General features: G+C 38.7%; 2 pseudogenes; both read left to right on the top strand.

Annotated features, from left to right (window-relative positions):
- Positions 1–4,938: 4,938 nt before the first annotated feature.
- On the top strand, positions 4,939–5,475 carry LOC137943600 (CASP-like protein 5A2; annotated as a pseudogene).
- Positions 5,476–12,852: 7,377 nt separating this feature from the next.
- Positions 12,853–26,186, top strand: LOC137943601 (protein FLOWERING LOCUS D-like; annotated as a pseudogene).
- The last annotated feature ends 497 nt before the right edge of the window (positions 26,187–26,683 follow it).

Consider the following 26,683-nt stretch of genomic DNA (forward strand, 5'->3'; position numbering starts at 1 on the left):
ACTTGGAAGGGAGGATGTTATCCAAAGCTAGCAGGTGGAACCTCCTCAACTCATACTTTGCATCTATACCCAATTACTTCCTCTTGTTCCTTCCTTGCCCCTCCTCCATCTATTGGCACATTGACATGATCAAGAGACGATTTCTTTGGTGTGGTACCATCAATGAGTTTCACTATCATCTTGTTAGCTAGGATGATGTTTGTATACCGAAGTCCTTGGGCGGACTAGGAATTAGACGTGCTAAGGAGATGGGATCAGCCCTTTTTCTCTAGTGGTTCTGAAAACTCAACTGCCCTCAGGGACATCTTGGAAGCCGATGGTGACCTCCAAGATGCGGCCTCTTGGGGATAGATGGATTATAAATGGCAGGAGTCGCCACCTCTTCTCCCTTTAGAAAGCCATGTTTATCTGGTCTTCACATTCCGCACTATCATTCGCTATTTTTTTTAGGATGAATCCAGCCTATTTTTTGGACTGAATGGTGATCAAGCAACGACCCTCTTGCCTCATCCTTCCCCCACTTCTTCAACCACCACCTGTCGTGATCTCTCTATTTTCGATGCTTGAGGAAACGGGCTTGGCAGTATTAAGCTTCGTGCTCATGTGGCCGTCTGGATGATCTGGCTTCCTGATGACAGGGGTCGTTTCTCAGTGTCTTCAACTTATCATCATCATATGGGTTGAACCCGGCCTCCCTCTCCTCACTTGGCTGCCATCGCTTGGCGTCTTTTGGCTCCTTCCAAGGTGAATTTTTTTCTCTGGAGTGCCTGCCGCAATGGAATCCCCACTACTAACAATCTCATCCGTCGTGGTAATACTTCTTCTTATCCCCTCTGCCCCTTCTGTGGCTTGGAGACTTAGACTATTAGTCACCTCCTCCTTCATTGTGCTTACTCTTGGTAGGTTTGGATCTCTCTGATTGATAGCATGGGCCTCCATTTTTGCAACCCTTGTGACTTGAGCACCAATGTGACGCTATCGGGTTTGCCTTCCTAGTCTTGGCAAGCTCCTTTTATCAGCCTATATTGCTTATATCCCTTGGTGCCTCTCAAAGGAGAGGAACTCCTGGTGTTTTGATAGTGTTTTTCACTCAACTGTTGATGTGATTTGTACTGGTATGGGCCTCATCTCCACTTGGATCCGCACTCGAAAAAAAATTACATGTCTTTCATGTGCTCTTCCCTGCACCAACTGGTGTTAAGTTGTGGAGCGTAATCAACACCCTACGCAGTTTGGAAATTTTACTCTTGTAAATTGGTTGCCATAATTTTCTCTTTATAATTGGGGGGTGTCGCCTTTAAGGTTTTATCATTCATCATCCCGAAGAGTATCTCAAGTTGCAACCCGAGAGCTTAGAGAGAAACACCTGTAAGTTTGTGCAATTTCTCTTTGTAAACTATTTCATCTTTGTTTGAAGATGGGCTCAAGCCCACACGACCAAAGAAGGCCCACATATCTAAGAGTATTGTAAGATGGGCCACACGACCAAGGAAGGCCCATATATCTAAGAGTATTGTAAGATGGGCTTAAGCCCATAAGAAGTAGGACCCACCCGAGCTGGCATCCTCACATAAGTTGGAAGATCAAGTGGGACTCACAAAGATAACCACCAGCTGGTTGGAACATCAAGAAGGACTCACAGAGATAACCACGAGTTGATTAGAAGATCAAGTGGGACCCACAAAGATAGCCACGAGTTGGCATCATTATCTTAAGGTCATGTCCTCATAGAAGATTTCTAGTTTGAGTTATGTTGTCTTCTATTTATATTGATTTATTTAATTATACAAGGACTTATCTTTAACTGTTAGAGTTTAGGTGTAATTGGGACAAAAGTAATTTTATTGTAATTGGACTCAACTAACTTCCTCTATTATAAATAGAGGTTCATGTATTCAAATTATAATAATTCAATAAAGTATTTCTCTTTTCCATAAATTCAACAATTTTCATAGTGGATTACTGCAATGGCGAAAGATAGGACGTAGTCTCACTTTGAGGCGAACCTGTATAAATTTTGTTGCATTTTCGTGCATGTTTTTCCTTCGTCCACGGTTATTATTATTTCTCTTGTTAGTTTGGAATTAGGGTGTCTAATTTCTAACACTTCGATCCAAGGAGGCACTGTTATTATCTCATATTCTGGCCCACTCAACATTGTAGAGTCGACTACAGCAGAGCTCTTGGGCCTGCTTCATGGCCTCCGCACATTTCAAAATCACTTTAGCAGTTCACTTATTGTGGAAGGAGACTCGAAAGTTGTCATTGGATGGTGCTCCATGGCCTCCTTCCCTCCTTGGCGTCATTGGCAACATCTTCTTGATATTATAGATTTTGTCTCCTCTATTTCATGTGTTTGGTCTCATGTACTTAGATCAGCCCTATTACTAACTCTTATACTAAATTGGGTCTCACTTAAATCTCTTGTTGTTAGGGGAGGTCTCCCTTGATGTATTGTCTTGCTTTCCTTTGAAATAAAATCATTACTATTTCAAAAAAAAAACTTGCAAACTGAAAATTATGAGAATTTCATAAAGAAGAATGAAAAAATTTACATGAAATACATAAAATGCAAGTTGAAATTGTCTTGTGTACATTTTCTTGAAAACATGTTAGTTCAAGGGAAGTTTAGTCGTTTCAGAAGGTATATTTAATATTGGTAGTTCCCTATTAGTGGAGTTTTAATTTGAAGGCTCAAAGATGTAATTTGTCTTCACTTTTTTGGGTGTTTATTGATTATATTACACGTTAGCGAGCTGAAGGACATATTTGGCCATTTTGATGTAATGTCATAAAGTTATTAGTAAAGCCAATTAGGGCTCGAGGGAGAGTTAATGAACTGCTTCCTTTCTCTTGCACTTCTCTCTCCCTTCTTCTCCCTTTGTTCTCCATATTTCTTCTCTTTACTTCTTGTTTTTCACTTAATTTTATATGGTATTAGAGTAGAGTTTGCCTAGACCTAGGTCCAAGTGTGTGTCCCACTGAGTTTGTACCCCATCAGTGTTGTCCATGCCTCAGGCCTATTATTCATATGTGTAAAGCCTAGAAGTGAGGGGGAGTGTTAGTGGAAATAGTCCTCGTCACGAACCCCCTAACTCAGTCCACAAAGCTGGAGCCAGCTATGAAGGATGGCTAAAAAAATTAGGTAGGTTAACCCTATGTAGGCCAAATAGATCAAGTAGAGTAGTTTATTTCAATAAAACATACGCATTATTTAAGTGAAATAGAATAGCATTTGTAAAACTCAAAGAGGAGTTCTCCTTCTAGTAAAGCCATGTGAGAGTAAAAATCTCTAGTAGTAGTCTACATTTAATGTATTTATAGAAGTTTGCTTGATGTACAAGTTAGTAGGCATCGGAACTCTTAGTCCCACATAGGAAGTTGAGACGAGATACTCGGTAATTAAGTATAAATATGTAAGCTTTTGGAGCCCTTTAAGCATTTATTCAGATACAATTTCTCTTTTATCTAACTTCGGTTAACCCAAAACATCTTGATCAACAGTAAAGATCTCTAGGTGTCTAGCCCCTGATCAATAGGGTGTCTATCTGCATGAGTCTTACCAAGTCACCCAACACCCTTAAGGAGGATTACCCTTGACAAAGGAAAACGTCTTCGGTTCCGTACTCCATTCCATTCCCTTATTGGTTGTAGGTTTTGGAAGAGAGTTGGCTATACCGCTGTTCAAGAAACTTAATATTTTATACAGTATGAGAAACATTCATGATAGTTTGGACATGCAATTCCTTGTATATGTGAGGTTTTTGGCCACTCAGGAATCTCCACTTTAAAACCAGAATCACATTTGGTATATCTTGGAATCCTTTTCAGCAAAATTATCATGGTCACTTTGCTGATAAAACAACTTACTGCTTTATTGGTGATGAGTGGCTTGGATCAAGTGGCTGACGGGGTTACTAACCTCATGGATTTATCTCCAACTAGAGAAATGCTAGTTCCATAAACCTTTGAAAATTGTTGAAGAATCAAGTCAATTTGCTGGGCATTTCCACTCATAACTCCTTTTGGGCTTCTTTAAATCTTTCACTGATGATTTTTCTTTGATTTGTCTCCATGTTTCAGTGCAGGAATGCCTTGAATCTGATCCAAAACGTGAACCATAGAGCTGATACCAATTGACAAAGCACAGTGGTTTAGATTCGAGGAATAACAAAGTTGAATGCTTTCTCTAGAGATGGGTAACCTAGATTTCAGGATTAACTAAGAAAGCTACAATCTGAGTTAAAGTTTAATGTGTAAAACTTGATGGACTGAAAGTAGGATTTCTGCATCTATTCAGAAAAATAGCAAAGAAAGAAAAAAACAACGAGGATAAGTGATCTAAAAGAGAACAAAAACACTGAACTTTATTTAATAGCACGAGTGATTTCTCTATGAGACCAATCGTCTGGTTTCATTATTCTGTAATGCCGTCGCTTTTACAAAGGTTGGCAGATTCTGGGTTCTGATTTGGCTACTTTTTCTCTTTAACTTAAGGCCTTTGAACTGGGATTCTGTTTCTGCACGACAGTGGTTGCTGTCTTTGATTCGCTATTGTGTACAGGGAAATCTATGTAAATACGCTCTGAAACCCGAAAGCTGTTTAAGTCTCTTCTATTAGGTGGTGTCGATTGGGGTTATTATCCTCTTTGCTGCTATTCCACTACGCTGATAGACCTTTCTGCAAGTTAAAAACCAGAGCAGGCTCACCCTTTTCGTAGGTAAATCAGTGAAAGTTTGTCCCAGCTAATCGATTAGATTATATCAGTGATTGTGCACATCTGGTTTCTTCGTACAATAGATTTGCAACCGACGAAACAGTTTTGGGGGCTACATATTTTTTCCAACTTTGTTTTTGGGCAGAAGTTCTCTTGTTCCACTTAGCAGTATTTTTTGGGGCAACGGAGATGGGCGTATGAAACAAGGTGTCCTGAAGCAATGAATGCTAGCCATCCGGCAGTGCATCCTGTGGAAGCTCCTCCTTCACTGACGGGGCAGTCAACGATGCACCTAGAGTGAGGATGAAGGATATCCAGGGAATGCCTGGAACCCCTGGTGGTCTTGCCTTGAGATTCTTTCAGTTTATTTTAGCAGTTGCCTCCCTTTGTGTCATGGCATCTACCAGTGACTTTGCATCTGTCACTGCATTCTGCTACCTTGTTGCAGCAGTCACATTGCAAAGTTTCTGGAGCTTAACATAAGCCATGGTGGATATCTATGTCCTTCTAGTAAAGTGGTGTTTGAGGAATTGTCGGTTAGTCAGTTTGTTCACAATTAGTGATGGGATCACTTCCATACTTACTTTTGCAGCTGCATGTGCTTCCGCTGGAATAACAGTTCTCATTGGTAACGATCTAGGAGAATGTGCTCAGAACCGTTGCACTAAGTTTGAGACAGCAACAGTGATGGCTTTCATCAGCTGGTTCGCAGTCTCCCCATCTTCTCCTCAACTTTTGGCCCTTGGCGTCTCTATGATAGAACTGCTCTAATTTTCCAGCTGCTGTTTTTAGCATGAATTCCATCTGCCAATTTTTTCAAAAAAAAAAAAAAACAAAAGAGTAATTTCTGTGTTATATATGAAAGCTTTTTATAAGTACGTGTAAGCACCAAATTGTAAAACTCCCATGTTGCCCACTCTAGGAAATAGACTTTAATTAAGACTAAATCTAGTTCTTCTACTTGCGGGGAAAAGAAACACAAAACAGGAAACAATTTCTAACTTAGAGACTTGCAAAACTACACTAATTTGGAAACAAGACCAAAACTTAAAATAGGAAACTATTAGTTGAAAAGAATTTCTAGTTGAATGCTTTAACTAAAAGAACAACTTAGTTATCTAGTTAAAACTTTTTAATTTCAACATACTTGATATATGAAAATTTTACTTTGAGTCATCATCTTTATTCTCTATTGAAGTGCTCAACTCCTATGCATGTATTCATATCCTTTTGTCTAGATTTTTATGGATGGTGGAAAAAAAAGTTGTGGGAGATCCATGGAGAAATAAAAAATGTTAATGAATTCGATCTAATATGATGCCATAATGTGTGGATCAATTTTTTAAAACTCGAACATCATTAGATCTTATGTGAATCTTACAGCTCCCCGACCTGACCCAACTCAACCCATTTGCATCTCTAACTGATATTGACCATGATTCACTTGTCATTAAAAAAGACACAACATCAGGGGACAGATGCAAGGCACCCCATCCCCCCCATCTTCCTAGGTTTTCTAGTACTAGGAAGTTGAATTTGTGAATCTAGCCAGTTAGATGGGTTTTGACCCTATCCTATCCTAGGTCATTAGTATTTCTAGCCTAAACAAGGAACCAAATCCAATTCACCTTAGTTCACTTGCCAATCCAGTCTAGATTATAAAACATAAAAAGCATATTTTTGCACCTTCAAGACTTTGTATGTAAGCCTATAATCTCATTCTTGAGATAACACATGAAAGAAACTAAATGTGAGTTTTCTCGAGCATTATCGATTAGCTATGATACTTTGTATGTCAAATAAATAACAAAATTGAAAATTTTGTCAATTTTTTTTATTTTTTCAGATTAAAAATGTTAAAAGGAATAGGAAATGAATTTTCCATTGCTCCAAAAAGAAATGATAGAAAAATAAAATTTTACAACAGAAAATAGTTTTGAATAAATAAATAATTTTTCTCAGTGTTTTGTTTTCTGATAATGACACAAACTATCCTAAAGTTCTACATGCAAATTTTTTTATGCTTTTGTCACAATGTTAAGTGAATGAATCAATTGTCCAATTATTTTCTCCCCTTGTTAAAGACCTTGTTTATGGACTTGTGAGGTGGAATTTACTCAATCCTCAAGTATTCAAATTTAAGAGTGAGAAAAAAATTAAAAGAGCAAAACCATTCGAATAGTCATCATAACATTTGAATGCTACACTCGACAAATAGTTGGAATAAAATGACCATTCAAACAATCCTTAGAGTATTTGAAAATTGCAGTCATTTGTTAAAACTAAGGATTCCATGATGTATAATCAAAGTAGAAGAAGATTATAGGGTAAGAAGGAGAAGGAGAGTTGTGGAGAGAAGATTTAGGACGAGAAGAAGAAGAGTGACGAATTTGGAGAAGGAGAAAGAGGCTATAGAATTAGGGTTGTGGAAGTTATCCAAACCCTCCCTCTTAAGCTTTATTTCTAAATTCAAGAGTACATAAATTACAGGTATACCCTTCACCCTAGAAAGAGTGAAGAAAAGATAAAAGAAAATAAGATATTTACAATAATGCCACCTAAGATTTTTATGACTTTTAACACTCCCCCTCAAGATGGTGGTGAAAAAAAATTGTGTAACCCAGCTTGGTACATGCAGTGGAGAGAATTTTGGAGTTGATTGACTTCGTGAACATATCAATAAGTTGTCTATTAGTAGACACATGTTTAAGACCTATGATTCCTACTTGCAATTTTTCTATCACAAAGTGACAGTCTACCTCGATATGCTTAGTTCTCTCATGAAACACTGGGTTGGAGGCAATGTGGATTGTTGATTGATCATCACAATAGATTTCCATAGAGCATTCTTTGTGGAATCCCAATTCAGCTAGAAGAGGTTTAATCCATAGAAGCTCACTTATCGCACGTGTCATGACATTGTATTTTGCTTCTGCACTAGACTTTTCAACCACATTTTATTTTTTACTCCTCCATGTAACAAGGTTGCCTCCAACTAGAGTACAATATCCTGAAATAGATTTTCTATCATCTGGCGATCCAACCCAATCCCTCATCAACGAAGCTTTCAATATTATGATGACTATGATACTTATGTAAAAGCACATGTCTTGCTGCCTTTTTCAAGTACCTGAGAATCCATTCCAATGCCTACTAATGAGACATTTGAGGTTTATGGATATATTGACTGACTACACTAACTACAAAAAAAATATGTGGTCTAGTCACAGTAAGATATATAAACTTTACAACTAACCTCTAATACTTGCCAACATCAACTTTTTCTCTTGAGCTAGCATTGTTTCGTATTTGTGTCCATAGGGGTGTCAGCGAGGAAACATCCCATCATTCCTGTTTCTTCAAGCAAATCATGAACATATTTCCTCTTTGAGAAGATATGTTTGGACTGAAGAACCTCAATACCGAAAAAATACTTATGAAGTCTAAGTCTTTTTGTCTTGAATTCATTGCATATCTTATTTTTTACTTGATTGATGCTATTAGAAATACTACTTGATTGATGCCATTAGAATCACTACTTTTCAGAATAATATCATCCACATATACAGCAAGTAATACAACTCATTTCTCAGTATGTTTGACAAATACATAATGGTCCACAAAGCCCCATGTGAAACCAAATAGAATCATTGCTTGACTAAACTTGTCAAATCAGGCCAACGAAGATTATTTTAGACCATATAATGATTTTGTAAGATAGCATACCAACTCTCCCTCAACCACATATCCAAATTATTGATGCATATAAATTTTTTCCTTAATATCGCCATTGAGGAAGGCATTTTTTACACCTAACTGAAAGATAGGTCATTGAGAACTAGCAGCCAGAGATAATAAGAGATGCACCAAGTTGAGCCTGGCGATGGGCAAAATTTTTTCCTCATAATCAAGCCCATAACATTGGGTATAGCCTTTAGCCAGAAGTTGGGCTTTAAGGTGGGCCATCATGTCATCCGGATTTTGTTTAACAGTGAAGACTCATTTACATAACAATTCATATCATATTGGCCCATGAGTAAACCAGACTATAACCAAGTTTATTCGACTCAATTCCAATAAGCCTCAGGAATTCATCTAGTTGTTTGGAAGAGACAATCACTATGCTTCGGGTCATGATTAGGCCAACCCGGTTATTATCAAGTCGACTCAATTGTTCTTAGGTTGACTCGATACATCTAAAGTGCCTTTTTAAGGTTGTTCGAATGGTTCCTTGTGTTGACTCAAGGTAGGGTAGACTTGGCTCTATCCCTAATGGTAAAAAAATGGCTAGTTCATTTTAAGCTCTATAACTACCCAGGAGCTAAAATAAAATAAAAAATTTAAAGAGCCTAATATTGAGATAAGCCATTCCCAAGAGCTCCAAGATCTGCTTCTTTTAGGTTTGAGCATAATCAAGGAGGTTCACACTTGTAGTTGCTTTATTTGGAAGAATCAGTTGAGTTAATATGGTAGTTTATTACTTTTATTCAGATTTTATTTTCTCAATTTATAGTATTTTGCAGTTGTGCAATTTGAGAGATTAAAACAAGTGGGTTGTTCATGGATTTGTAAAGAGTTGTTGGCTCTTGTTGTAATTGGAGGAGAGAGGATTCCATTCTCCATGTCCACTTCATAAAAAAAATTAGATGATTGTATTCAAAATTTATCTACATCATAACATACAAAATCTAAGTAGGTCTCATTCTAAAATATGGCATCAAGACACTATTTATAAAATTACCTTAAAATAAATATAATTTATGAAATATTGCTAACTACCTATTATATACTATACAAATTTAATTAGTTAAATAATTTTAATTTTAATTTATGATATTATGTAGATTTTACCAATGATTAAATTTGGCTAATAATTAAAGTAAACATTTGCAAACTGAACCATCCACTTGCCTAGTCTGATGGACAGCCGGTCTAGTAGTCGAAAACATCGACGAATACTCCTAATTGTTGCTTCCTAGTGGCAGTAGGTATGATTGTCTATGGTGTTATCAATGTATATAAAACACGTACCTTCTAGCACAAATATTATGATATCTATGGCAAAAGATCAAAACAAAAAAATGATTAACCAAGTTGTCAAAGTCAAAACCCAAAGTAAAAACACATTAAAAATTGTTGCTATGAAGAAGAACTTACACCAAGAAAAAGCTTGAAAAATTGAAAGTCAAATAGAAGAATTCTAGATATGTAAGCAAATTCAGATTCTTATTTACAATTATGTTATAGAGCTTAAGGGCATGGAATATTTCAAAACCATATTTTATCGATGCATATAAATATTTTACAATTGGTAAATCCCTTAGAATAACTTATTTCTTGCTTATAAGTCAACATAGTAACTGGCATATTACATGATCGATCAACTTACATAGACTTGATCAATCATTCAAAATGCAAACTAGCAAAAAATTCAAAAGCATTATTGGTTTATCAGGTTTGGTATGATTGATCATATAAAATGTTGTTGAGGTTTTAAAGCATTATGAATCGTCATTTGTTTCATGATCGATTGTACAGAAATCTGCATAGCTAACTCTATAGAGTACGATTTATCAATCGAAAAGGGTTGATAAATCAATGAGTTCTGTAAAATATTGAAATTCATTGATTGATGCGCTGATTGATCAATGAACTTGGGGAACTTCAAAATAATAGTTTTTATATATGGTTGATATATTTTACTTTTTCATTGATTGATAAATGCTTTTTGAAGTTTTTTTGTAGTGTTTTTGTAAATGGTCAAATAACATTTAGTTTGGCTGGGAAACTTATTAATAACCTTCCAAATTTGTAAAGGACAATAAGTTATGCTTACATTGACATACCAAACCTCTGGAAGAATATTTTTTGCTTAAATTTTGATTTTACCCTTTTAAAGAGAAAACTCAAAATTTACTTAAACCTTCCATTTTATCGTCACATTCTTTGCATTCAAAGTTCCATCAAGCTCCTCTGTATTTTAGTTTAAGTTTTTAAACATTTTGAAGTTTGGATCTCACTACTCTCCAAAAGAAAGTTGTAAGTTTAAATGTTACTTTATTACATTTTAACTTTCTTAAATAAAGGTCTTCTAGTACCTTAAAATCGGAAGAATTGGCATTCTATAGCTAGAATCTAAAAAAGGAATGCCCACTAGAGTGAGAATCTAATTTGTATTGAATCTCTTAGGGAGATTAAATTCAGTAATTGGGGATTACACTTGACTTAAAAGAGAGTTTGGATCTCCTTGTTTGTTTTTAGCTAACAGAGCTTATTAATGGCATTTTCCTTAGCAAGGGTTCTTGGGACTACTATTTGGAGAACATTGAGAACAAAAAATTATTGTCTCCTTATAGTATGTGCTTATTATTGTCTCAATTCACCCCCTCTTGATAAGCCACCTGGGCCAACACAGTTCTTTTTAGTTGTATTTGTATCAATTGGAAATTGTGGGACAAAATGTCATAGGAAAATTTTTCTCGTAGAACAAAATTTTCTTTTTTATTCCTCTTAGCTTTTAGAAATGTTAAAAAATATAGGAAAACGGGTTTCTTATAGCTCCAACTGGAAAATATATGAAAAATAAACCAAGAAATACTAAAGTAGATCTTGATCACTTACCTCTTATTTTTAACTTTATTTTTATTATTTATAAAAATAATAATTTATTTCTAGTATAAATTAAAAAAATCAATTAAAAGAAAATTTTCTAATAAATTTTTTGATAAAAATTAATAAAGAGAAAATAATTTTCTCTGAACCTTAAACTCTAAATTTTTTAACCATTATTTTGTTTCCTATGGCGACACATAGGGTCCCCTCTCATCTCCTGCATCCTGGAATTCATGTTTCTTACCTCACAGCATGACTTTGCATCCTAGATTTTCTGTTTCTCACTTAGGGGTGGGCATCGGGTCGGGTTTTGTAGGGAACCCAGGTTTAGATTTTGCCCCGCAAGTCGGGGATGAGACAAGAAAAACCCCCATGAAGTTTTTGGTCAAGGACATGTTTCCCCGAATCCAATCCATGTCAAACCGACCTACGAGATTTTGATACCCATAATGCTCTTTAAAAATATATGAATGACATATTTTTAAGATATGATGAAATAATTTTATAAGTTTCTTAGGGTTAAAAACTAATTGTACGATTTTTATAAAGTATTGATATTTTTGTAAATTTGTATAGGTTTTTAGAATAATACGGTCATTATCTTATGGGTTGGGCCGGTGATTCATCAGGAATGCGGAGTCAGGGCGGAGACGGGGTTGAAGGATGGGAGAATGGGACAAGGACGGGGTTGGTTTCCTACAAGTGTTTTTCAGGTTCGGGTTGGAGCAGGGTTCAGTATCGGGGTTCGGAGTTTATAAAACCTGTACCCGACCCGTGCCCACCCGTAAATCTGTCCCCACCGCGTGAGTCCATGACGCACCTGCAGCTCAGCTTTCACCCCTTCCGGCGTCTTCTCCATTAATCTCTCCAGAAAGAAAGAGAAAGGAAGGGAAGTACCTACTTCAGTATCAGAAAAGGACCGGAAAAGAAAAGGTACTCGAAGATGGCTGATAAAATTCCCCACCAAAGTATCCCCTATCAAACTGCTTCCTGTCGAATCGTCCCTAATCAAGTCCCTGCTAATCCTCTCATCTCCACTTCTGCTGCTGTTCAGAATTACTCCCAGTTTGTTTTATTTGTTCCTCACCAGAACCCTGATCCCAGCGGTCTCCTTTATCCTCAGCCGAACAACTGCCATTTTTTCCTGCCGGAGACGAATGCTGGCTCCAATTTCTAATTTCTTACACCGGAAAAAACAAACCCTGACCTTCTTTTGGGAACCAGTTCAATTACTTCAAATCCTAATGCCAGTTCAACCTCTTACGCTGTTCCTGCTACAAGCTCTGGATCCATCTCAGATTCAAATGCTAGTCAAGCTTCAAACCCTGACCCCAACTATAACGTCATTACTGTCCCTTTTTCTACCGCCGACTGATTCTAACCCGTTCACGAACCCCAATTCGTTATCCCCAAGGATTGTTGGTAAGCGCAAACGGAGCAACCTAAGTAGCAATCGCCGGAAGGCTGGTGTTCGTAGCTTTATGGCTCCACCGATGGGGGTTAAGCCGCCAGATGTTGACCCACAAATCCTTCTTCCGACAAATCTGAAGAAATTATTGCGATAAACAAGGAGTCCACAACTGAGGCGGTTATTGGTCTGCTGCCGGTTTCAGGTTTCCAGTTTCCCTGCTGACTCTCTTACCGATGAAGAGATTGAGGCCAATGTAGTGTCCTCCGTGGGCAGCATCGAGCAGCTGAACCACATCCTCGTTCGCAACCATATTATTGCAAGATGGCGGGAAAACGTATGGAAATGGCTTGAGAAAGAACCCTTTTTCTCTTCAATTCCACCACATTGTCACTACCTCTTGGATTCTGCCTTTGATTTCCTACTCTCCTATGGGTACATCAATTTTGGGGTTGCACCTGCTATTAAAGAGAAAATGCCAGCTGAGGCTGATAAGCGTAATGTTGTAATTATTGGAGCTGGACTTGCCGGCCTAGCTGCAGCTCGGCAGCTGATCACCTTTGGGTTTATTGTTATGTTGGATGGTCGGAAGCGGGCTGGTGGCCGGGTTTACACGAAGAAGATGGAGGGTGGTAGAGTTGCTTCAGCAGATTTAGGTGGGAGTGTTCTAACTGGTACTTCAGGAAATCCACTAGGGATCCTGGCGAAGCAGTTAAGTTATCCACTCCATATGGTCAGAGATAAATGTGTTAGACTTCATAATCATGAACTTCTAAAAACATAAGTGAAATTCATGATAACTGAAACGGAAAACACACCTCTTTCGTCATGGCGATCAATTCCCGGCGATCTGAGATGTCTCATCTATTGCAAAGCTTCGTCAATGGCAACGTCCAAGCAGCCCTCTGCTAGACCAGATCCAAACTTAAATTCCTCCTTTCCATCAAGGAGGAGAGGTTGTACTAGTTACAACCAACGACCTCCATCCACTAAGGGAGACCACCCAGTGAATGGGTCAGTTAGGCGATGGGTTATGGAACCATCTAACATTCTCCCACTTGACCTATTTGCATACTTAATATATATCATTGAATATTGATACATCTCCAAGAATGTTTCCCGTAGATATAATATCTTTATACTCAAATAAGGAAGATTAAATTATATGAATCATGGCGGTAAGTCTTTTAGAGCAAGTATTACCTTCCACGTATTACAACATAATTGTCTCCTTTGAATGATAACCTTATGTGGCACATTTTTTTATTAATGAGCTTTTATAATGCTCATTTAGTATATTTTTATTGTCATTCCCTAAACTTTATGCATATAACCAAATAAGATAAAACAAAAATGAACTTAAAGGAGTTTTTCAATTGACAAATTGCGATACAAACATAAAGAAAATCTCTATTAAATAAATTACATAATAGAACTGAGTGTCATATGTTTAACATGCCCCTTATAAGCAACGGGTGGTATACTTTTTTGTCAACGAATCAACAATCATTAATCCGATGCTAATGTGTTCCACAACCACTTTGTTTGCTTTAACATATTCTCAAGTAGCTAAAAACTTTATGTCAATATGTTTACTACAACTTCCGCTCTTATTGTTCTTGGCCAAAAACACAGCTGCGGAATTATAGCAATAAATCCTTAATGGCTTAGAAATTGTGTCAACAATTTCAACCTGTAAAATAAAACTCTTCAACCATATAGCCTGTGATGACGCTTCAAAACATGCTACAAACTCTGCTTCTGTGGTTGAAGTAGCAATCAACGATTGCTTTGCACGTCTCCAAGAAATGACCCCTCCAGCTAATAAGAAGACGTATCCTGATGTCGACTTTATTGAATAGAGGCAACTAGCAAAATCAAAGTTTGAATATCCAATCACTTCCAGATGATCAGATCATCTGTATGTAAGATTTTAGTTTTTAGTCCCCTAAAGGTATCGCATGACTTTCTTTGCAGCTTTCCAATGGTCCAAATCGGGATCACTTTGATATCTGCCCAATATTCCCACTGCATATGCTATGTCAGATCTTGTGTAAACCTGAGCATACATTAAACTCCCAACTGCAGAAGCATATGGAATGTTTTTCATTTGTTCCATCTCTAAATTATTTCGTGGACCTTGTTACAAACTTAATATGTCACCTTTGACAATATGTGTAGCACCAGATGAGCAATTATTCATATGATCTCTCTAGAATTTTGTTGATATAGGTTTCTTGAGACAATCCTAATATCCCTTGGGATATGTCTTTATCAATCTTTATGCCTATAACATAAGAAGCTTCGGCTATATCTTTCATATCAAATTTTATCATGAGTAATCATTTGACCTCATGAAGTAATCCTAAATCACTTGAAGAAAGTAGAATATCATCTACATATAGGACTAAGAAAATTATTTTGCTTCCTGTGACCTTATGGTGTATACATTGATCCATGATATTCTCCATAAAACCAAATGAAGAAATAACATCATGAAATTTTAAATACCACTAACGAGAGTCTTGTTTTAGTCCATATATAGATTTTTAAGTCTACAAACCAAGTGATCATTCCCCTCTAAAATGAAACCTTCAGGTTGATTCATGTAAACCTCTTCTTCTAGGTCTCCATTGAAGAAATTTGTTTTCACATCTATTTGATGTGACTCCATATCATAATGAACTACTAATGTCATGATTATCGGAAATGAATCATTCTTTGAAACAAGAGAGAAGGTATCGTGATAATCAATTCCTTCTTGTTGAGTGAATCCTTTGTCTACAAGTCTTGCTTTATATCTTTCAATATTGCCTAAAGAGTTTCTTTTGGTTTTAAAAACCCACTTACAGCCAATGGCCTTCCCCCATTTAGGCAATCCAACAAGATCCCGAACTGGGTTTTTAACCATTGAATCCAACTCTTCCTTCATGGCATCATTCCATAATGTGGATTTATGTCTACTCATGGCCTGTGAAAATGTAATAGGATCATCTTCAACACCAATGTCCATGTTAGACTCTTGAAGGTACACTTCATACTCTGAAGAAATTGCAAGTTTCCTAACTCTTGAAGATCTTCTTAATGGTACTCCAATATTTTCTAGTTGAAAATGTTGAGTAACTGGATCTTTATGAGTATCCTCATGATGAGATGATTCTTCAACTATTGATTGTACTTGAGCAATCAGATCTTGATGATTATCATGAATAACAACTGATCTATGTAAAGTTGCAGTAGCAGGTTGAGAACTTGTATGCTCCTCAAAAACTAAGTTTCGAGTTTGGCTACTCCCACTAATCTCATCATTCTCAAGGAACCCTACATTCTTAGATTCGACAATTCTTGTCGAACGAGGTGGACAATAAAATCTGTATCCCTTAGACTTTTCTACATAGCCAATGAAATGTCCACTGACTGTACTAGAGTTTAACTTTGTCTCATGTGGATTTTAAATCCGAACTTCAGATGAACAACCCCAAACATGTACATGCCTTAAACTAGGTTTTCAACCTTTCCAAAACTCAAAAGACGTTTTATGAACTACCTTGGTTGGAACCATATTGAGTACATAGACTAAAGTTTTGAGAGCTTCACTCCATAAGAATAATGGGAGATCGGACTTAATAATCATACTCCCCACCATCTCCATTAATGTTCGCCACACCATTTTGAGATGGTGAGCTAGGCATTGTGTGTTGTGTCACAACACCTTGTTCCTCAAGAAACCTTGCAAAAGGACCAGGCAATTGGCTCCTTTCAGTGTACCTTCCATAATATTGATCACCTCTATCTGACCTCACGATTTCAATTTGTTTGCCTAATTGATTCTCTACTTCTGCTTTATAGACCTTAAAGGCATTTATTACTTCACTTCTATCATAAAGCAGATAGAGATACATATATCGTGTATGGTCATCAATAAAGGTAATAAAATATTTCTGACCATTGAAACATGCATTATAAAGACCTGAAATATCAATGTATATTATTTCAAAGACATCAGAAGTCCTCCTAACACCTTTCTTGTACTTGTTGGTTTGTTTTCCTTTAATTCAATCCACAGATGTACTAAAATCAGTAAAATCAAGAGCCTCAAGGACTCCATCATTAACTAATCTTTCACGTCTATCAATGGAGATATGACCTAATCTCCTATGCAACAACATGGAGGATTTCTCATTTATAACACTATGCTTAATGCCAACATTAATACCATGCATAGTAATAAGACTGCAATCAAATGTAGGGTTTAAAAGAAGTTTGAACGATCCTTCATCTAAAATTCATTTCCAATAAGAACATGGTCTTTATACAATTGAAGAGAATTTCCAATGAAATCAAAACTGAATCCAAAAGGTGAAAGTCTAAAAACTGAGATATAATTTCTAGAAAAAGATAGAACATAGAATGTCCTTTCAAGATCTAATACAAAGCTAGTATTGAGGAAAAGTCTACAAGTTCCAACCGCCTCCATATGTGAACCCATCTTGTTTCCTGAATAGATGGAGCATTCACTTGGCGTCGATTTTCGTTGGTTCAAGAAATCCTGCATGGTGTTGGCAACATAGATTGTAGTACCAGAATCAATCCACCAAGTGTTATAAGAAGCATGAATCATATTAGATTCAAAACACACTAAGGATATTAGATCAGGTTTTTTTTATATTTCCTTTCTTCTTGCAGAAGAAATATTTGACACCGCCCTTATATTCTTTATTAAAGAGGCTCTTTTCCCATCCCTTTCTTAAAAGGTTTTTTGTCTCGAGTCCTCAAATGCACACTTTTGATGCTCTCCTGATTCATCCTCATTTCCTCTTATACATGCATGATCAAAAGTTCATTAATTGACCATTTCTCCTTATGTGTGTTATAAGAGATTTTGAAGGTTGTATATTCAGACGGAAGCGAGTTTAAGGATGAAGTGGACCAAAAATTACTCGGACATCTCACTCTCCTTCGATTTTAGTCTTGCGGCCATATCCCGCATCTGCATGATGTGCTCATGCACACCCTTGGTGCTGGTAAATTTCATGGAACACATTTGGGTTATCAGGGTGTTCGCTAATGCCTTATCGAAAGTCCCAAACAGTTCCTGAATAGCTTGAAGATATTCCTTTGCTTTGGCACATTCAAAAATGGATCAACGAATACTCTTCCCAATATGAGACTTAATAAACATAAAACTTAATCGATTGGATCGCTCCCAAAGTTCAAATGATGTTTTCGCAATTTGGGTACTAGATTATGTGGGATTTGGAGGTTTATCCACTCGAAGAGCCAAGTCAAGATCTATGCACCCTAATAACTGGAGAATTTTCTCCTTCCACTCAATATAAAATTCTCCATTCAGGGGAATAATAGAGGAATCAAATTATGGGATAGAAGAAGTTTGAAGAACTGCAAAATAAACCACAAGCTTACCAAACATGTAAGGAAACATATAAATAATTAAAACAAATAAATCAACGTGCCATTATAATTTTTTTTGTGGGTTTAGATTATAAAAAATATGTGATTTATGTCTCTTTATGATGGGATGTTATGGACTCTATAGCACACCGAGTCACTCAGAGGAGGAGACAATGACTCACCAAGTCGCCTAATTTTAATTTTATTACTTATGTTGCTTTTATTTTCGAATTTGATTGATTATGTAATAAGACTTGAAGGTAGGGGTATAGTTGGGATTTATAAACCTAACCCTAACCTATCTTGGTGTGAATGACCCTATTTAAAGGGTAAGGAATGAGAAATAAGGTAAGTTCGGATTTAGAGTGAAATAGAGTAATTAGGTTCTTGCTAGGTTCCCTATCCTAGGGTTCTTGGTGTGAACTATCCTTGGTGGTTTTTTGCATCCATTGGCGAGTCTTTGAGGAGATCTTGGATGGAAAAGGAAAAGGAATCATCCTTCTCTTCAAAGCTGCAATAGTTATCCATCTCTTCCACGAACCAACAGTGAGGGGAGGTTTTACGAGAGCCTTAGCATCAAGAAAGGGGTTTCTGAGTTGGTGATTGAAGGAGGTCTTCAAAAGGTATTTTTATCTATCTTTTCCGAGTTTAGAAGAGCTATAGACTGCCTTCTTTACATACAACATTGGTAGTAGCATGAATTCAGAAACCCTACTCATTGACGTGAGGTATAAAGTGGGGTTTCATAATTGGATCCTTAGACAGTCTCTTGATTGAATTGGTGCATCTATAATTTATGAAAGGAAACTCCTTTCAATTATAACGTGTGAGGGAAGTAAAAGAGAGTTTCTTTGCACAAAAACTTGTTAAGAAACCCTCTAACAGTTTTGGATCCTTATTTGACTCGCCGAGTTACTAGATCCAAGGCTAGGGACCATAACAACTTGGTATCAGAGCAGGGTAACCCGGCAGATATCAGCAGCCATGAATTTCTTGAAGCTATCCTCAAAGGCAATGCAGATAATGAGAAAAGATTTGCTGAATTGGAGGAGAGGTTCTCTAAGGTTGATATCGGTATGAAGACCTTGAATGGAAGAATGGACAGCATGGATACTGGTCTGACTATTGGAAGGAACACAACTCCAGAGCAAAGAGGAGGGGACCAGTCATATAACAGAGGGGGAGATGAGTTTACAAGGCGTATGAGTTTCTCTAGCCAGCAAGGACCCTTCATCCTGAGGGGACCCTTCAACCAGGGGGGAGGCACTATACTTGGCTAGCAAGGACCCTTCATCCCGGGGGGGACCCTTCCACCAGGAAGGAGGCACAGTACCTAGGTACACTAAACTCGAATTTCTCACTTATAATGGGTCAGAAGACCCTTTGGTATGGCTATATGGTTGTGAAAATTTACCAATGTATGATAAAGTGGGGATGGTTGTTTTCCACTTACTGGGAGAAACACAACTCTAGTATCAGCAAGTTGAGGCAGATAGACCAATTGTGGAGTGGGAAGAATTTAAGAATTTATGCTATCTTCATTTTGGTCCTCCGGCGTACAGCAATCCCTTGGGTGATTTGGTTCTTTTACAGAGAAACTGGTTCCGTGGAGCAATATCAGAAACTGTTCCAGGAAAATTTAGCATGAGCAAACGGTATGGTACGAGTGGACCAGTGAGTGGCGTTATTTATAGCAGGCTTGCGGAGGCGTTAAAGCTCGAGGTGGAGCTCTATGCACCGATTACATTATCACACGCGATGAATGTAGCTTGTGCTTTAGAACTGCGGTAGAAGGCCCTACACAGACGACCCATATGGTCAGGGGAGAGGAGCACTTCCTCCACCTGGCAGAGTAGATGCAATTATCCTCAGAGGGTTCGGACCACATCACCTCCTCCCAGACACACTCCGAGCACCACTTTACTAGGGGATACGAATTCAAGCAACCATCCACCTCAGTACATAAAAAAATTGACAAGTGCTGAGATGATGGAGAGGCGGTCCAAAAATCTGTGTTACAACTGTGATGAACCATATCGGGTTGGTCATCAGTGCAAAAGATTGTTTTTAATTGATACGGTTGAAGATGATAATATCGAGGTGACAAAGGATATGATAGAGGAAGCACCACCGAAAATTTCCTTGCATGCAATTACTGGGCAAACGTCGCCCAAAACCATGCAAGTCAGAGCTCAGATCTTCGATCGGGAACTCGTGGGCCTAGTGGACTCAGGGAGCACCCACAATTTTCTTAGTTTGACGGCAGCCCAGCACCACAGTTACAGATTCTTTTCCATCCGATAGTCACCGTCTCAGTGGCCAATGGGGAGAAGGTTCCTAGTTACGGAATCAACAAGGCGGTAAATTTTACTATTGGCACTACTTTGTTTCATGTTGAGTTTTTTGTTGTTCCTCTGGCCGGTTTTGATATGGTATTGGGAATCAAATGGTTACAAACATTGGGACCCATTTTGTGGGACTTTTCTGCATTGACAATGAGTTTTGTCCTAGGTGGTAACCAAGTGCTCCTACAAGGAAGTCAGACAGAAACACAGGAGCACATTCATTCTCTGACTGCCCCGGATAATTCAGGAGGCAGTATTGATGGTCTTATTGATGAGTTCTTCGACCTTTTCTGTGAGCCTACAGGGCTCCCCCTACTCCAACAGTGTGATCACCGTATATGTTTGAAACCATGGTCAGATGTGGTAGTTGTTCATATGTATCGGTATCCTCACCTTCAAAAAGATGAGATTGAAAGACAGTGTCAGGCGATGCTACTACAGGGCCTTATTCGCAGCAATAGGTCCCCCTTCTCTTCACCAGTTCTTCTCGTGAAGAAACATGATGGGACTTGGCGCTTTTGTGTTGATTATCGTGAGTTGAACGCGCAAATAGTGAAAGACAATTTTCCCATTCCGGTGGTGGAGGAGCTCCTCGATGAACTACATGGATCGTGGGTCTTCACAAAATTAGACTTACGGTCTGGGTATCATCAGATTCGCATGCATCCAACAGATATTGAAAATACGGCGTTCCGAGCACATCACGGCCACTTTGAATTTGTGGTCATGCCTTTTGGGCTATCAAATGCTCCTTCTACGTTCCAGGCGCTGATGAATATGGTATTTAGCTCTTACCTTCAAAAATTCGTACTTGTTTTTTTTTTTATGATATACTCTTATATAGTAAATCTCGAGAAGACCACTTAGCACATTTGAGAATTGTATTTGATTTATTGCGAGCACACCAAATATATTTGAAGAACTCCAAATGCTCCTTTGGGGCATCTCATGTTACTTACCTGGGCCACATTATTTCCCATGAGGGGATCAGTGTTGATCCTGAGAAGATTTAAGCCATTATTGAGTGGCCACAACCTCAGTCTTGCTCAGCAGTATGCGGATTCTTGGGTTTAGCAGGCTATTACCGGATATTTATTCGAAGTTTTAGTCCATTGGCAGCACCTTTGACAAACCTTCTTAAAAAGAATTCCTTTCAGTGGAATGAGGAGGCTTCCATGGCATTTGACACACTCAAGAATACTCTTGCATCTACACTGGTGTTACAGCTTCCAAATTTTGATGACTTGTTTGTGATAGAATGTGATGCTTCTGGTGGGGGCATTGGGGCCGTGTTGCATCAGAACTCCCACCCCATTGCTTATTTCAGTCGACAGTTGGCCTCTTGTTATCAGAAATTGGCTGCATATGAACACGAGCTGATCGGGTTGGCCAAGGCGATCCAACACTGGCGGCCGTATTTATGGGGACGTACTTTTCTCATCTGCACTGATCATTATAGTCTCAAGTTCTTACTTGAGCAGCGTCTCACGACGTCACCACAGCAGCATTGGATTAGTAAGTTGATGGACTTTGATTTCTCAGTGGAGTATCATGCGGGCAAATTAAACAAGGAGGCGGATGCCTTGTCCAGACGTTTTGACCATTAATAGCTCGTCTATGCCATCAGCCAGCCGTGTTTTCTCATTCTAGACATGGTCCATGATGCGCATACCACACTTCCAGCACTACAGGAGTTGTACCGCAAAATTTCCAATGGGGAGATGGATTCTAAGTGGTCCATTCAGGATTCACTAATTTGCTATAAGTAGCGGATTTACCTTCCGACCACGTCCGAATTGATTCCAGCCATTCTCTCGGCTTATCATGATTCTACCCATGAGGGGTTACAGAAGACGTTGTGGCGTATTCGGGCGGATTTCTATTGGTCGGCTATGAAGTCCTCCATTACTACATATGTCTCCGATTTTCAGGTATGTCAAAGGAACAAATCAGATCATTTGAGTTCTGCAGGTCTTCTCCAGCCTCTTGCTCTCCCTACTCAGGTATGGGCAGATATTTCAATGGACTTCGTGGAGGGTCTTCCCCTCTTAGCCGGGAAGTCTGTTTTGTTTGTGGTTGTTGATCACTTCTCCAAGTATGGTCATTTTATCCCAATGACTCACCCCTACACGGCAGCTCGCGTGGCTCAGACCTTCTTGGAGCATATTGTATGCTTACATGGCATTCCTAAATCTATTGTGAGTGACCAGGACGCAGTTTTCACGAGTACTTTCTGGAGGGAACTGTTTCGACTGAGTGGAACGCAATTGAAATTTTCCTCTTCATATCACTCTCAGACGGATGGCCAAAACGAGGGTTGATCGGACCATCGAGATGTATCTCCGGTGCTTAGTGCGAGATCAACCCAAACAGTGGGTTCAATGGCTACCCTGGGCAGAATACTGTTATAACACTTCATTCCACTCGGCCTTGCAGTCCTCTCCTTTCCGGGTTCTTTATGGGAGGGACCCCCCGAGGCTTCTCTCTTATACCAGAGGCACCACCCGCGTGGATGCCATTGATGAGGCACTCATGGATTGAGATTAGGTGTTGAAGATGTTTACAGACCGGCTACAAAAGGCTCAGGACACGATGACTACGGCTTACAACAAGGGCCACCGAGATGTCTCATACACGGTTGGGGACTATGTGTGGCTACATCTCTGGCAGTACCGACAACACTCTCTCGCCGGGCCAGCGCACCATAAGCTATCCCCCAAGTACTTTGGGCCCTTTACCATTATTCAACGCGTCGAGCAGGTGGCGTATCAACTAAAATTATCAGACACAGTGAAGCTGCATGATGTGTTTCATGTCTCACTACGGAAACCTCACAAGGGGCCAGCCCCTTTCTTCTCTACCATTCCTTCCTCCAGTGGACAATGGCCACGTCATTCTGACACCCTATGCTATGTTACAGGCACATGTGACGAATGACTAGTGGGACATCCTCGTGCAGTGGACCGCTACAGACCCCGAGGCAGCGACATTGGAGCGGTTAGAGACCTTCAAACAGGTCTATCCAGCTAACGAGCTTGAGGACAAGCTCTTTCTCCAAGGGGAGGTAGATGTTATGGACTCAATAGCACACCGAGTCACTCAAAGGAGGAGACAATGACTCACCAAGTCGCCTAATTTTACTTTTATTACTTATGTTACTTTTATTTTCGAATTTGATTGATTATGTAATAAGACTTGAAGGTAGGGGTATAGTTGGGATTTATAAACCTAACTCTAACCTATCTTGGCATGAATAACCCTATTTAAAGGGTAAGGAATGAGAAATAAGGTAAGTTCGGATTTAGAGTAAAATAGAGCAATTAGGTTCTTGCTAGGTTCCCTATCCTAGGGTTCTTGGCGTGAACTATCCTTGGTGGTTTGCTGTATCCATTGGGGAGTCTTTGAGGAGATCTTGGAAGGAAAAGGAAGAAGAATCATCCTTCTCTTCCAAACTGCAATAGTTAACCATCTCTTCCTCGAACTAGCAGTGAGGGAAGGAGGTTTTGCGTGAGCTTTAGCATCAAGAAAGGGGTTTTCAAGTTGCCGATTAAAGGAGGTCTTCAAGAGGTATTTTTATCTATCTTTCCCGAGTTTAGAAGAGCTATAAACTGCCTTCTTTACATACAACATTGGTAGTTGCATGAATTCAGAAACCCTACTCATTGACGTGAGGTATAAAGTGGGGTTTCATAATTGGATCCTTAAACAGTCTCTTGATTGAATTGGTGAAGTAAAGAGAGTTTCTATTCACAAAAACGTGTTAAGAAACCCTCAAACAGTGCTGGATCCTTATTTGACTCACCGAATTACTAGATCCTTGGCTAGGGACCATAACATGGGACCTAGAAATTTGTTTGTAAAGGAATATTCTAGGCTTGTGGGTAACTAGAATTTTCTTTTTAAGTATTTCCTGCCCATCCTGATTAATCACTTAAAAATAACATTTACCTAGTGGGGTTAAATTATTATATCTCACTAATTAATTACAATTTTTTATGCCATTAACTTTATATGACTAACTTAATGTCACTAGACATTTTCATAATTAAGAATGTTGTGGCAATTACTCAATTATTCAAATGTATACCAAAAATATGACATAAAAATAATTGGCTAAAATTAATGTGAATTATTAATTCCTTTTATATAGGTCAACTTAAAATATGCATAAAAAATGAATTATGCATAAAACCTAAAAAAATGTTCATAATTGAAAAATGCACAATATGCACAATATATGTACATGCACAATTATTTAATTCATATGAATTAAAATAAAAAATGCATAAAAACAGACAACAATTTAAATATGTATTAAATGAGTATCCAACGATAACACATGAAGGCCAGTGGGCCTTATGGTCATTGACATCAGAAGTGTATCCGACACGCGGGTTTGAATCCCTGCTTGTGCAAAATCTGATTTTGTGAGCAGAGTTTGCTCGGCCTGTCCTCATCGCAACTCATCCCATCCATGCCACAACTTGAGCCATATGAGTCGACTTATCCTATCTGAGCCATCAGAATCAACTTGTTATTTAAATGAAATGTAACTTATGCTTCATTTTTTTCCTGTGTTTTGGATATTGTCTTCAACCTCCAGCCACGTGCAAAGGCCCAATAACACGACGGACGAAGGAGTCGTCCCTTGGCTTTGTTTTCTCAACAAAAATGAAGCCATGATCAAAGAGGAAAGCTCTGATGCCAAATGTTAGACTTTATAATCATGAATTTCTAAAAACATAAATGAAATTCATAATAACTGAAATGGAAAATGCACCTCCCGTCATGGAAATCTATTCCCGATGGTCTGAGATGTCTCGTCTATCGGGGAGGCTCGTCGATGGCAATGTCCATGCAGCCCTCTGCTGGACCAGCTCCAAACTTAAACTCCTCCTTTTCATCAAGGAGGAGAGATTGTAACTGCTATGAGTTACAACCAATGACCACCATCCACTCAGGGACACCACCCAGTAAATGGGTCAGTTAGGCAATCGGTTATGGAACCGTCTAACAAAATAACCACTGTATCGGCCATATGGATTACCAATGAACCCTACGGCAAACACAAAGGTGAAGCTTGCATTTAATCAGATTTTGGATCAGGCAAGCTGATTAAGATAGTTTATACGTGAGGTTTTAGGAGATGTTTCTCTTGGTACCGCTTTGGGGACATTTAGAGAGGTCTATGGAGATGCGGTTAATATTGAAGAGATGAGTTTGTTCAATTGGCATCTCGAAAATTTAGAGTATGCAAATGCAGGATTGCCCTCTAAATTATCCCTCACATTATGGGACTAGGATGACCCTTACGAGATGGGTGGAGATCACTGTTTTTTACCTGGTGAAAACGGGAGGCTGGTTTCCACTTTAGCAGAGAGTTTACCCATTCAATATGAAAAAAATGTGCATGCAGTACATTATGGAAATGATGGAGTCCAAGTATTTGTAGGGAATCAGGTTTTTGAAGGTGATATGGCATTATGTACAGTGCCTCTTGGAGTTTTAAAGAGTGGTTCTATAAAATTTGTGCCAAAGTTGCTGAAAATCCTTTCCAGAGTGCATCCAAGTAGAGATGAGGTTTGTCGCAATACAAGAAACCTCAGCTTTTGTGCGATATGTGTGCTCAAATCTCCTAGCATTTCACTTCTTAAAGAGGCACCAATGGATGTGGGCCATGCAACTAGATAGTAGGAGTTTGCCCAACTTGGGAAGGAGACAGATAACTCAGGTCTTCGAAATACAGAACCGGAGGCCAAAGTTGCTAAGAAGCGAGGACCAAACTTGCCAGGTGAAGGAGAAATGCAAGGGCAAGTGGCAAATAGATTCCACCTCAATCCCACAGAAGGGGCAAAGAGGATCCAATATGATTTGACACAATGAAGAACATTGTCAGTAGTGAGGATCATGTTATGGCAAGTGCTCTAAAGAAAAAATATTATTCGCGGAAGGGTAGGCGCCAGGCAAAAGCAGCCGAGTGAGGCGTAGGAGATTTGGTCCAACCCATGAGCTGGTGGTAGACTGAGGAGACAGAAAAATAAACACTATTTGCATGGAACACGAGTTATCTGGTCAGCCACATGACGTCAGAGGTGATAGTGCCAAGATCATCGATAAATGTGAAAATAGCAATGGCCTCCTCAAGAAAGAGATCACGTCTTAGGAGGAGATCCCAAGTGCCATCAACC

Source organism: Aristolochia californica, unplaced genomic scaffold (genome assembly GCF_029961685.1).
Source record: "Aristolochia californica isolate CCGP_79_NKW_82.1479 unplaced genomic scaffold, dmAriCali1.0.hap1 SCAF_11, whole genome shotgun sequence".
Classification (NCBI taxonomy): Eukaryota; Viridiplantae; Streptophyta; class Magnoliopsida; order Piperales; family Aristolochiaceae; genus Aristolochia; species Aristolochia californica.